This window comes from Triticum urartu, chromosome 6, assembly GCF_003073215.2.
Source record: "Triticum urartu cultivar G1812 chromosome 6, Tu2.1, whole genome shotgun sequence".
Taxonomy (NCBI): Eukaryota; Viridiplantae; Streptophyta; class Magnoliopsida; order Poales; family Poaceae; genus Triticum; species Triticum urartu.
The window spans coordinates 179,156,833-179,167,217 of NC_053027.1; the positions used below are offsets into that span (position 1 = coordinate 179,156,833).

Genomic DNA, 10,385 nt, shown 5'->3' on the forward strand with positions numbered 1-10,385 from the left:
GTTTCATTCTGTTTGGATTCCGTTTGGTATTCCTTTTCTGTAAAACACTGAAATAGGCAAAAAAACAGAAACTGGCACTGGGCCTCCGGTTAATAGGTTAGTCCCAAAAATAATATAAAAGAGCATATTAAAGCCCATTAAACATCCAAAACAAATAATATAATAGCATGGAACAATCAAAAATTATAGATACGTTGGAGACGTATCAACCCGATCCCAATGGATTGAAGTCTCTGTGCTTAAGTGTCATCCCTGGATCGGTATGCTGACACACACAGTACTCGAGGAATTATAACATTGTCCAATCACACTTTATTACATCGAGGTCCTCAAAAGAGTATTTATTACAAAAATATGCTAGAAGGCCATCTAAATAAAATAGTTGTGGAAGCTTCGAAGATAAATGAGTCCATCTAACTCCACGGCAAAACTGAGTGCAGAACAATGTCCTATCGCACCTTAATCCTCGTTGGAAAACTCTGCAACACGAGACGTTGCAAACGTGTAGGTCAGCACATGGAATATGCTAGCAATGTCACACTATAGAATAATGATGAAAAAGGCTATCTCTATATGCATATATTGGCTGGTGGAGGCACTAAGTTTAATTTTGCATAAAGCTAAATTTTCCCTACAACAAAGGAATAAAATTTTATTTTACTACCAAGTTTATGTCATTATTGAGAAGGTTCCTCCAACTCAATTCCCCAAATTCCCAAGTTATTAATAACCCAATTCATTAATTAAATAAAGTGATGAGATCAACTAATAATTCACTTCTAGATACTCAAATTTGTCCATAACCGGGGACACGGCTAATCATGATTAGTTTATACACTCTGCAGAGGTTTGCGCACTTTCCCCCACAAGACTCGACCACCTCCATGATTAGAAGATCGAGACATAGTCTTTTTGAATGTGTCCCCCTTAACCCTGGATAGGACGGTACACCTACTTTCCCCTACATTTGTTAGCCTACCCGGAAAGGCTCACACAAACTTACTCAACTATGCCAGAACCCATAATGGCTTGTGGCTGCACACGGAAGTTTCTAGGCATGAGATATGGTATGATCCCTTTGAACTTGGGTGACATTTCGTAGGGTGATCACACAGGTTCTCGGGAATCCCCTAGGGCAAGCACTGGATTCTCTAAGTGCCCAACCATTCCACCCAGAGTTGTGTTAATGTTGCCACCTTATAGTTACCCTTAAATCATTATTTCTCTCTCACAACTTGCATGAATCACACATACCAATCCCCGTCTACAAGCATGGCTAAGCAATATATGACATAACGAATATTCCCGGGGTGTTTCAAGGATCATGGGTTCCTACCTCATGAACTACATAGCAATCCCACAATTCCCAATCTTACTCATGCAAATTTGTAAGAGTGAAACTAATGCATAGTAAAGCTGGGTATAGAAAAGTATGATCAAAGTGTGAACTTGCCTTACTGACATTTGTTAAACTCTAAATATTGGTAGTACTCTGCCTCGCACTCCAGACAATCTAGCGTAAGCAAGCAATAACATACATAAGCATACAAGCAAAGAATAAAAAAGAAAGCGAAGAAAAGACTTTGGAAAACTCCAAAAACAACAAAATAAAGCTTCTAAACATAACTTAATTTTAACAATAGCAAAATTGTGTGATTTTGATCTTAACAGAAAGTAGACGTCATGTGCTTCGATTTGCAAAAAGAATCATCTAAAACGGAGTTACAAAACTCAACTTATGGTCTAACAAAGTTTAAATTCAGATCTGTTCAAATTTGAATTTTAAAACTTTCAAAAATATTTTTTTGTTTGGTTCTATGGATAGACGGGATCTATTATATATTTAAAACAGAAGACAAATAAGCTATCACGTTTATCCATATATGTTAATATTATTTGCACCGTTAGATTTGAATAATAATGGCTCGGATTAAAAGATTTTACATAACATGCTAACATGTATTTACTAATTTATTGGACTAGCACGTTGTTACGTCTATGCATATGCATATATGATACATGTATACGGAAAGACTCAATCATCCAAGCAGGAATCATGCAAACAACACGTCAAGGAAAAAAGAATAGTTCGGACAGCCTAGGAAACCTCTCTAATTCCAAACCGTCCAGCTGTAATCACGTAAGAGAAGATACATAACCGATGCTCAAAAAAAAAAAGATACATAGCCACACCTTGATCTAATTCCATATCAGGCATATCAATGCCAAAAAAACAAGGATAACTACAGCCAGAATCTATAGAACTCCACACGGAGACTTGATAGAAGGTAATTCCACATGGAGTCTTCATAAAGAGAAACTCCACATGAATCGGCCAAGGCAACAAATCAGAAAAGCACCCAGCCGGCCACATCCAACCCCAATAGTCAAAGGAAAACGATAAAAAAAGCCAGATGATTTGATCGCATCTTAAGCCGCCTCCAATGCTTGACACGCGTCCCTGTGAGGACCACCACCGAGCATTCCCTTATCTGGTCATCTATTCACGGGAGAGAAAGCTCGTCCAGTAGTTTTCTCTCTTCTTCCCCGAGCGTTCCCTTACGAAAAAGCATAGCAGAGACCGAGCTCCACATAGCTCGTTATTTCTTTTCAGCAAAAATACTATTTCCACACATTGAAAAAATCTGTAAAAAAAGTATATACATAGATGTTTATTTGTAGTATACATGTATAAAATTTCATGAACATATATGTTAACATGTAATGTATACAAAAAAGATAAATACACAGATTAAAATGGGCTTTATCTTTATCATTTTTGGGCCAAATATTTATCTTTTTTGTGTAGCATGTAAATAATCAAATTACCTGATGAAACTTTTTTGTAACTTGACGAACAGTCATATGTATTTGTATAAAAAGATTTGATATTTTTTGAAACTTTTAAGTATATTCTGATTTTTTTTTGATAAAGGGCTCCATGGAACCCGGCCTCTGCGACGCCTCACTTCGTTCCCTTATCCTTATCTCCAACAAGAACTCCAACGACCTTCTCGTCCCCTTCCTGTCGATTCGCTTTTCTCCAGCAACCAGCCGCGAAGGACGGCGTCCCCTCCGACCACCGCGTGCATCAGTGCGACTGCTGCTTCAAGATCCGCCGTCACCACCCGCCTGCTGCGTCGCAGCATCTCCGTCGCCGCCGCGCTGCGTCGCAGCCTCCGCGGTCGCCGTCGTGCTTCATCACAGCACCTCATGGCCGTCGCACTGCGCTGCACTGAAGCTTCGCCGGCGGCCATCAGGTGCTGCGGTGGAGTTTCGACGGAGCAGCCGGTGATACGATGAAGCACCGGCGCATGGCGGTGGTGCTGCAGTGAAGCTTCGCCGGCGGCGTCAGGATGCTACCGTGGAGCACTGCGGCGCCGATGTTGGTGGTGCAACGAAACATCGTCAGGGTTGCAATGTAGCACTGCCGGAGTTGCAATGAAGCGTCATAGAGGTCGTTAAAGCGCCGCCAGAGTTGCAATGAAGCACCGCCGGAGCTGCAGTGAAGCGATAGGGTGTCATCGGAGCTCCGGCAGGGGTTGCATTGAAGCACCGTCGGGCACGGTCGGTGCTGGCATGGGAGCTACTGCCATGAGAGCTGCTGCTTTGGTGCTGCCACGGGGGAGCTTCTTGATCCTACGGATGTGAAACGTCAAATCGGACGGATTAGGAGGCGGCTTAATTTTGGACAAAATCATCCGGATGATTTGTAGCACCCCCCTCAAAGGAAAACGATAGTCAAATCCAACCAATTTTGGACAAATTGATGTGTGTAAATCTGCTACCCGATCAGAGCACCACCGATAAAATTGAAGTCTTCCAGAATCTGCTACCCGGCTAGAGCACCACCAACAAAATCAAAGACTACAGAACAACTCTACTATCCGACTAGAGCACCACCAACAAAATCAAAGATTGTCGGCTCTGTGATGCTAGAAAAATATAAAAAATGCCAAAACTCCGATGTGACTGCATCTCAATGCCAGATGAAGTCAGCAAAGGTCTTCTGAGCTGCCTCACCTGAATCAGGTTCGTAAATATTATGAATTAATTAATTCATTTATCAGAATAAAAGCTGCATAGATAGATGACTAGCAATTTCAGAATCCTTTCACAGCCAAAAAAACTATGGTGTTGAAGAAGCTTATTGCTTACGAACAACAGGACAAACTATAACATTCAAGTGAATGTATAGAGAATGTGGGATTACCTCAATCATACAACAGACCAACAATTTAAAACAAGCAAATGCTAATTATATTTTGTTTTCATTGACATGGCAAAACAGTTCATGTTACTATGAACATTAAAAGTATCATGCTATCATCTGGAGGAATTTGATACACTTATATTGGTGAAAGAAAATGATAATTATATTTATGCATATAACACTTTTTTATGGGTATGCATATAATACTTTTAAAAAGGTCAAAGTAATTCATGTGCACACCTAAGTAATTCAATCTACTAGGAAATAATCATTCATGTACAGACATATTTCAGTATGGGCACGTACAAAGCTAAGTCCTATACAAATTAGAAAAACATGGGCATGTCCTTTTGAGAAAAAGAGATACGCCTAAGTAATTCAATCTACTAGGAGTACAAAATCAGATCATCTAGACACTTTAAAAATAATGGGCAGGTCCTTCGGAGAAAAACAAAAGGCCCGCCAAAATCATTCATTTTACTGGGAAATATACTAAAAAGTCTAGCCGCCAAACACATCCCATGTGTACATCAGTACATGCATGCACTTGCATCTAATTCTAATGGACAGACATGTGGACTTAATGGCCAGAAAAATAGACATTGATATGAGGCACAGTACAAAGGCAGGTCCTTCGGAGAAAAACAAAAGGCCCGCCAAAATCATTCATTTTACTGGGAAATATACTAAAAAGTCTAGCCGCCAAACACATCCCATGTGTACATCAGTACATGCATGCACTTGCATCTAATTCTAATGGACAGACATGTGGACTTAATGGCCAGAAAAATAGACATTGATATGAGGCACAGTACAAAGGCAGGTCCTTCGGAGAAAAACAAAAGGCCCGCCAAAATCATTCATTTTACTGGGAAATATACTAAAAAGTCTAGCCGCCAAACACATCCCATGTGTACATCAGTACATGCATGCACTTGCATCTAATTCTAATGGACAGACATGTGGACTTAACGGCCAGAAAAATAGACATTGATATGAGGCACAGTACAAAAAAACAAGCGCCAACCTATCTAAACGCCGGATATATTTGAGCCTCTACAAACTATAAATCCAAAATAAATCATTTATGGTAAAATCTATATATCGATTGATCAAGATTTCGAGTCATGCAAGATAAATATAAATAGCTTCTATTATTTATCCAAATGAATCGTGACTCATGTTTATTGACCAATATTACATAACAATTTTACTTGACTAACTCCATATATGCAGGAGAAGAAAGTTTACCAAAATTGATCGAGATGGATAGCAATAAACAAGGAGCGTAGAAATATTTTACAGAAGGATAACATTACAACTTACTGGAATGAGGCACAAAAACCAGACACATCAGGTGATGGATCAAACTTCTTCTAAGATATGATATCACCACTTCTTGAGGAAAACGACACTCTCAGACCTGCAGTGCTTTTCAGATAATTGAGTCATATCAGTTATAATGGAATCATATCTGAATTATTTGTCTGTCAACTTCTTCGGGATGCTAACTTTAATTTTTTGGGTGATTATTTTAGGATTTTGTTTTTCACAACAATAGGTATAATAATCTATTACACGAAAATATTCAAATGATCAAATTCCGGTTGACACAAACTAACTACGTACAAAGGGAAGTGGAAGGTGTTACTGCGAAAATTGTGGTACATATCTACACCTGGTAAGCATATTCTGCTAATTTGATTGAGAACTTCCATATTATATTTACTCTGCACTAATAACAGTGGTATGTAAAAATTGCTAAGCTTATTGGATGGCAAGATCTGATTAGCACCAAGCAAACCATTTATGTTTACTGAGATAGAGAAATAATGCTTGACATCGATCAGTATAAGGGGGACAGTTATTAGATAAGGGTCAAAAGTTAGCACTATGAGAAGCATGTCAAATTGTAATTATTCGAAATACATTCATACATGCACTTTTGTGAGTTTAATGTTCTTGGAAATAACCCTTCTATTCTACAGCCTTTTCGATTGAAGAGAACAATGAGAAAAGCTTTAGTATTAGAGGCATCTCCTACAACACATGTGAATTTGTCGAAAAACAACACATGTGAAAAATCTAAAATCTATTGCATATCAATTAACATATATGGGCCAAATTCAGTTAATACATCAAGCATTCTTCCTTTGTCTTAAATAGAGCTACTGTTAATATAAATTGCTAATATATGGTGGGGAAGACTACAATAGAAACTGGCCATAGGATAGAAGAATAGAAAAATGAAGTTAGAGCCGTTGGATCCTTAATGGATGCTTCAGATTTGAAATGTCCTTAATGGATCCTTAATGGCAAGTCACATAACTATAAATTATATCCTAGAACACTATGAAGAACATGGCCGTCGAACCCGACAACGCAGCTCTCAGCCAGTGCCACAAATAGGAGAGCAACGCCACTCAGGGAAACGAAACCGCTTTGCCTCGCAGCCTTGCTGCTTTGGGGCGCAAAATCCTTCTCTCCAACAGAAAATTTCTACACTGGAAAAGACAGAGAGAGGTCAGGAGACCATAAGCATAAAATCTTCATAAAGAATCCATGCCATTGCTGGAGGTTAGTAGACCAAGATCTGGGAAGGAAGGAGAAGGAGAGGAAGAGGAGTGATTACCTGGAGGAGTGCCACCGCTCAGGTTCAAGTGGACCCAAATCCATGTCCATCAAATCGACGACGGCAGCGAGCAGCAGGCACGTGTGGTCGAGCTAGACGACGTGCCGCCGCCGGGAGCTTGCAGGCTGCAGCCACCGCACTCTGCCCCAAATCCCACTTCCCCCCGTCCTCTTTTCTTGGCAGGATCTAGCAACGAATTGTGGACGAATCCTTAGATTAGGTAAGGAACAGAGAGAAAGGAATGGGAGAAGAATGAGAATGGGGAAAGGGATGAATGATAGTAGGAGTAGGACATAACGAAGTCTCACATCGCGAATTTCACGGGAGAGTGGATTAATAAGGGTGGGACACGTACACCCCGTAGCCTACTTCCGTGAAACCATCCCGTAAGGCTAGGATTTTCGATGATAGTAGTACAGTCGTACAAGTGCAAAATTTCTTTAACGAGATGCAAAATAGATTAAAGAAATGGGTCTTGCTTCCTACCGCTTCCCCCAATTCCATCTATGAACCGCTGCTGTCTGGCGATTGCATCGGACGGCCTGCAAGCGCCCGCTCGAAATATTTTTAGCACTGTTTCTTTTACTGGACGGGATGGTAAACATATGTAAGAATTTTACTATTTCATCTATTCAATCCTATACTAGGTTTTCATTTTTAACGCAATCGGGTGTTAGCTACTAACTTTATATTGAACGCAGAAACGTCTTTAAGGTAGCACTTAATATATTTTTTAAAAAAATTAAATCTAGTTTTGTTCATTAAAAAACGTACATAATCCTGTATTCCAGGATGGATTAGGACCATATTGTAAAAGTAGACAAATAGAAAATTGTTGAGCATTCATTGCAAAAAAAAATGCTTAAAGAACAAACATAACACTGGAGTAACTTTAGCAAGTCTCAGTCAAGTGACATAACATGTAAGAAAAAAAATATAAAAGAAAAATTAGAACACATTTCAATGTAAAATCATATGAATATAGCATCAACTGAGACATAACGAAGTCTCAGTCGACTGAGATTTAGCAATAGAAAAAATAGAAAAAACATTTTATTTATTAAAAAACAACTCTAGCCGCGCAATTGCGCGGTTGGACCCGCTATTTTTTATGAAACCATAAAAAAAGAATCAACTAAATCGGATTTATAGATTAAAAGATATGCTAGAATGAAGATTGTGAAATAATCTGAAAAAATAAAACGTGAAAATACTAAATTCCGGGCGACCGTGGCTGAGGTGCCACATGACGCCCCGGGATTGGCTGTATGTGAGTGCTGCTAGAGGATGGTCGATCCATAGGAAAACTGAATCGCGGCGGCTAAAAGGAAATAAACCGTAGGCTGGTTTAATTAAACCGGAGAAACTGATCTGCTAAATCGTGTTTTTAGAAAGAGAGGCGAACAGAAGGGCTTATAGAGAAGAACGAGCGTTGCGGTGGCGATCGGGCTCCGTTGAGGTGGTGGCTCTGGCGGTTCTGGGTGGCGGAGGGAGTGTCTGGAGGATGCGGTGGGGTGTGGTTCGTCCAGTGGTGGAGTCGGAGATGGTCGGCGACAGGGCAAGGTGATGCAGCTTGGTGCTCCGGCGAAGACGTCGAGATTGGGATGGCATCCGTACATGGGATCGGGGATAGAAGACCATGTCAAAGAAATTCTAGGGATCGAGAGAAATCGGAACACAAAAGGAGGAGGCTCGGGATGGCTCACCGGCGTCGGAATCCGGCGATGAACTGCAACTTCTGTGGCGAGATTGGAACGGCGATAGCGGACAATACGGTGGGTTTTGGTGAAGGGTTTCGAGGGGAATTGGGAGAGGAGGTCCCAGGGTATATATAGGACATGGGGCTTGGGGAAGTGGTGTATTCGGAGTAGGGCTCCTGAAGAAATCGGACGCGGCGGCGGCGGCGTGCGTGAGCTAGAAATCATGTTCGGTTTCGTGCAGGGAAAGAAGAAGATGGGGCAGGGCCCAACGCCAGGTGTGAGAGAAATAACGATAGAGAGAGGGGGATCCAGGCGGGCGAGCGAGCGTGGGATGCTAGGTCCCCTTTTTCTTTTTATGTGGGGTGCTGCTGCTGCTAGCGCTGGCAGGCGCTCGGCCTCATTAGCGGCTGGCGCCGGCTGGGCCTTCGGCGCCTGGCCTGGCCGCTGCTGGCTGGCCGGTTGGCGCCTAGCCTGGCGGGCGGTGGGTTTTTTGTCTTTTTTTATAAAAATGTTTTCTGATTTTTTACAGAAATGTTAAAACACCCGAAAATCATAAAAATAATATTCTAAAAATTCCCAGAAAATTCACACAATTATTTGGTCTTATATATGACCTTTTGAAATTTTATCTTGCCTAAAATGCAAATTTTAATAATAAATATTTTTGCTATTCTAATAAAATTTGCATCAAAATAAATTTCAAATAAAACCCAATAAATATATTTTGATTTCAAATTCAATTTCCAATATTTCCTTTCTGTTTTTGAAGAAGTCCTTTTATCTTCTCTCTTTATTTTATTTTTGAAATAACGAAAATGAGTTTTGGTGAAACCAAATTTGATCCAACTTCCAAATTTTGAAATTTGAAAAGTGAAATTTAGGCAAACTTCCAACTCTCTCTTTTGGTCCGTGAGTTGCTCAAAGTCTCTTGGATAAAAATGCAAATAAAACAGATGGAGGCAAAATGCATATGAATGATCTATTTATAAACATCCAAATTGAAAATTGGGATGTTACATGTCTTAAAATTTCGGGATAACAAGGCATAGGTTGAAGAGACAGGAGTTTCGCAGCACAATAGACATAGATGTTATCTTGAAATTTCGGCATAACAAAGCGCGGCTTGAAATTTCGGGAGAACAAGCTTAACATGTACAAAAAAAAAGACAATCTGCACCCCACTAGAGAGAGCCATGTCCCGTTTTAATATATTACTACAAAATCCATTCAAAAACAACAATAAAAACTAAAAAATTGGAAGAACAAGCTTAACGTGTACAATACCAAATCAATTTGCACTTCCTTCAACAATAAAAAACAATTCCTATTTGTCCAGCATATGGACTAAATTTGACTACATTTTTCCTATTTGAATGGCATTGTACTCGGGTTATTATACAACCATCTAAATATTATCTTCACAACACATGACATGAATATAGGAGTAGTAAATTCCCATATAAATATGAACTACATGTACATACGATCTCCAATTCAAATATATATCCGTTTTATGTTGAATTCAAATCATAGTACATGTATGCTCTAGCTACATGTTCAAAATCTAAACCATGTATGATACTATGTACAATGTGTTTAACACACACACACACACCATTTAGATATGTGCTGCGAAAGCCAACCATCATCTTCAGTTTGAACAGTGTGTCCATGCATGGATGCAATGTGGCCAAACGATGCCTGCCATCGGTATTTCAAATTCAAATCAGTTTGAGCTTGTTCAATGTGTATATAGTTGTAACACCCCGGATGTAACTTTCCCAATTTGTACTCCAACTCTTGCCGTTTCCGGCGTTAAGTTATATTTATTTCCTCGGGT

At 39.9% G+C, this 10,385-nt stretch overlaps 1 long non-coding RNA gene across 4 annotated transcripts; it reads right to left on the reverse strand.

The window, feature by feature from the left end:
• Positions 1-239: 239 nt before the first annotated feature.
• On the reverse strand, positions 240-7,147 carry LOC125512174. 4 transcript variants are annotated; one of them, XR_007285235.1, is made up of 3 exons: positions 6,846-7,147; positions 5,540-6,717; positions 240-1,513 (listed from the first exon to the last, which is right to left on the reverse strand). It is a non-coding gene; the product is annotated as an uncharacterized LOC125512174 (long non-coding RNA). The 4 variants fall into 4 exon arrangements; XR_007285233.1 differs by lacking the exon at positions 240-1,513 and adding an exon at positions 1,903-2,645; XR_007285234.1 differs by lacking the exon at positions 240-1,513 and adding an exon at positions 2,673-3,639.
• Positions 7,148-10,385: the final 3,238 nt, after the last annotated feature.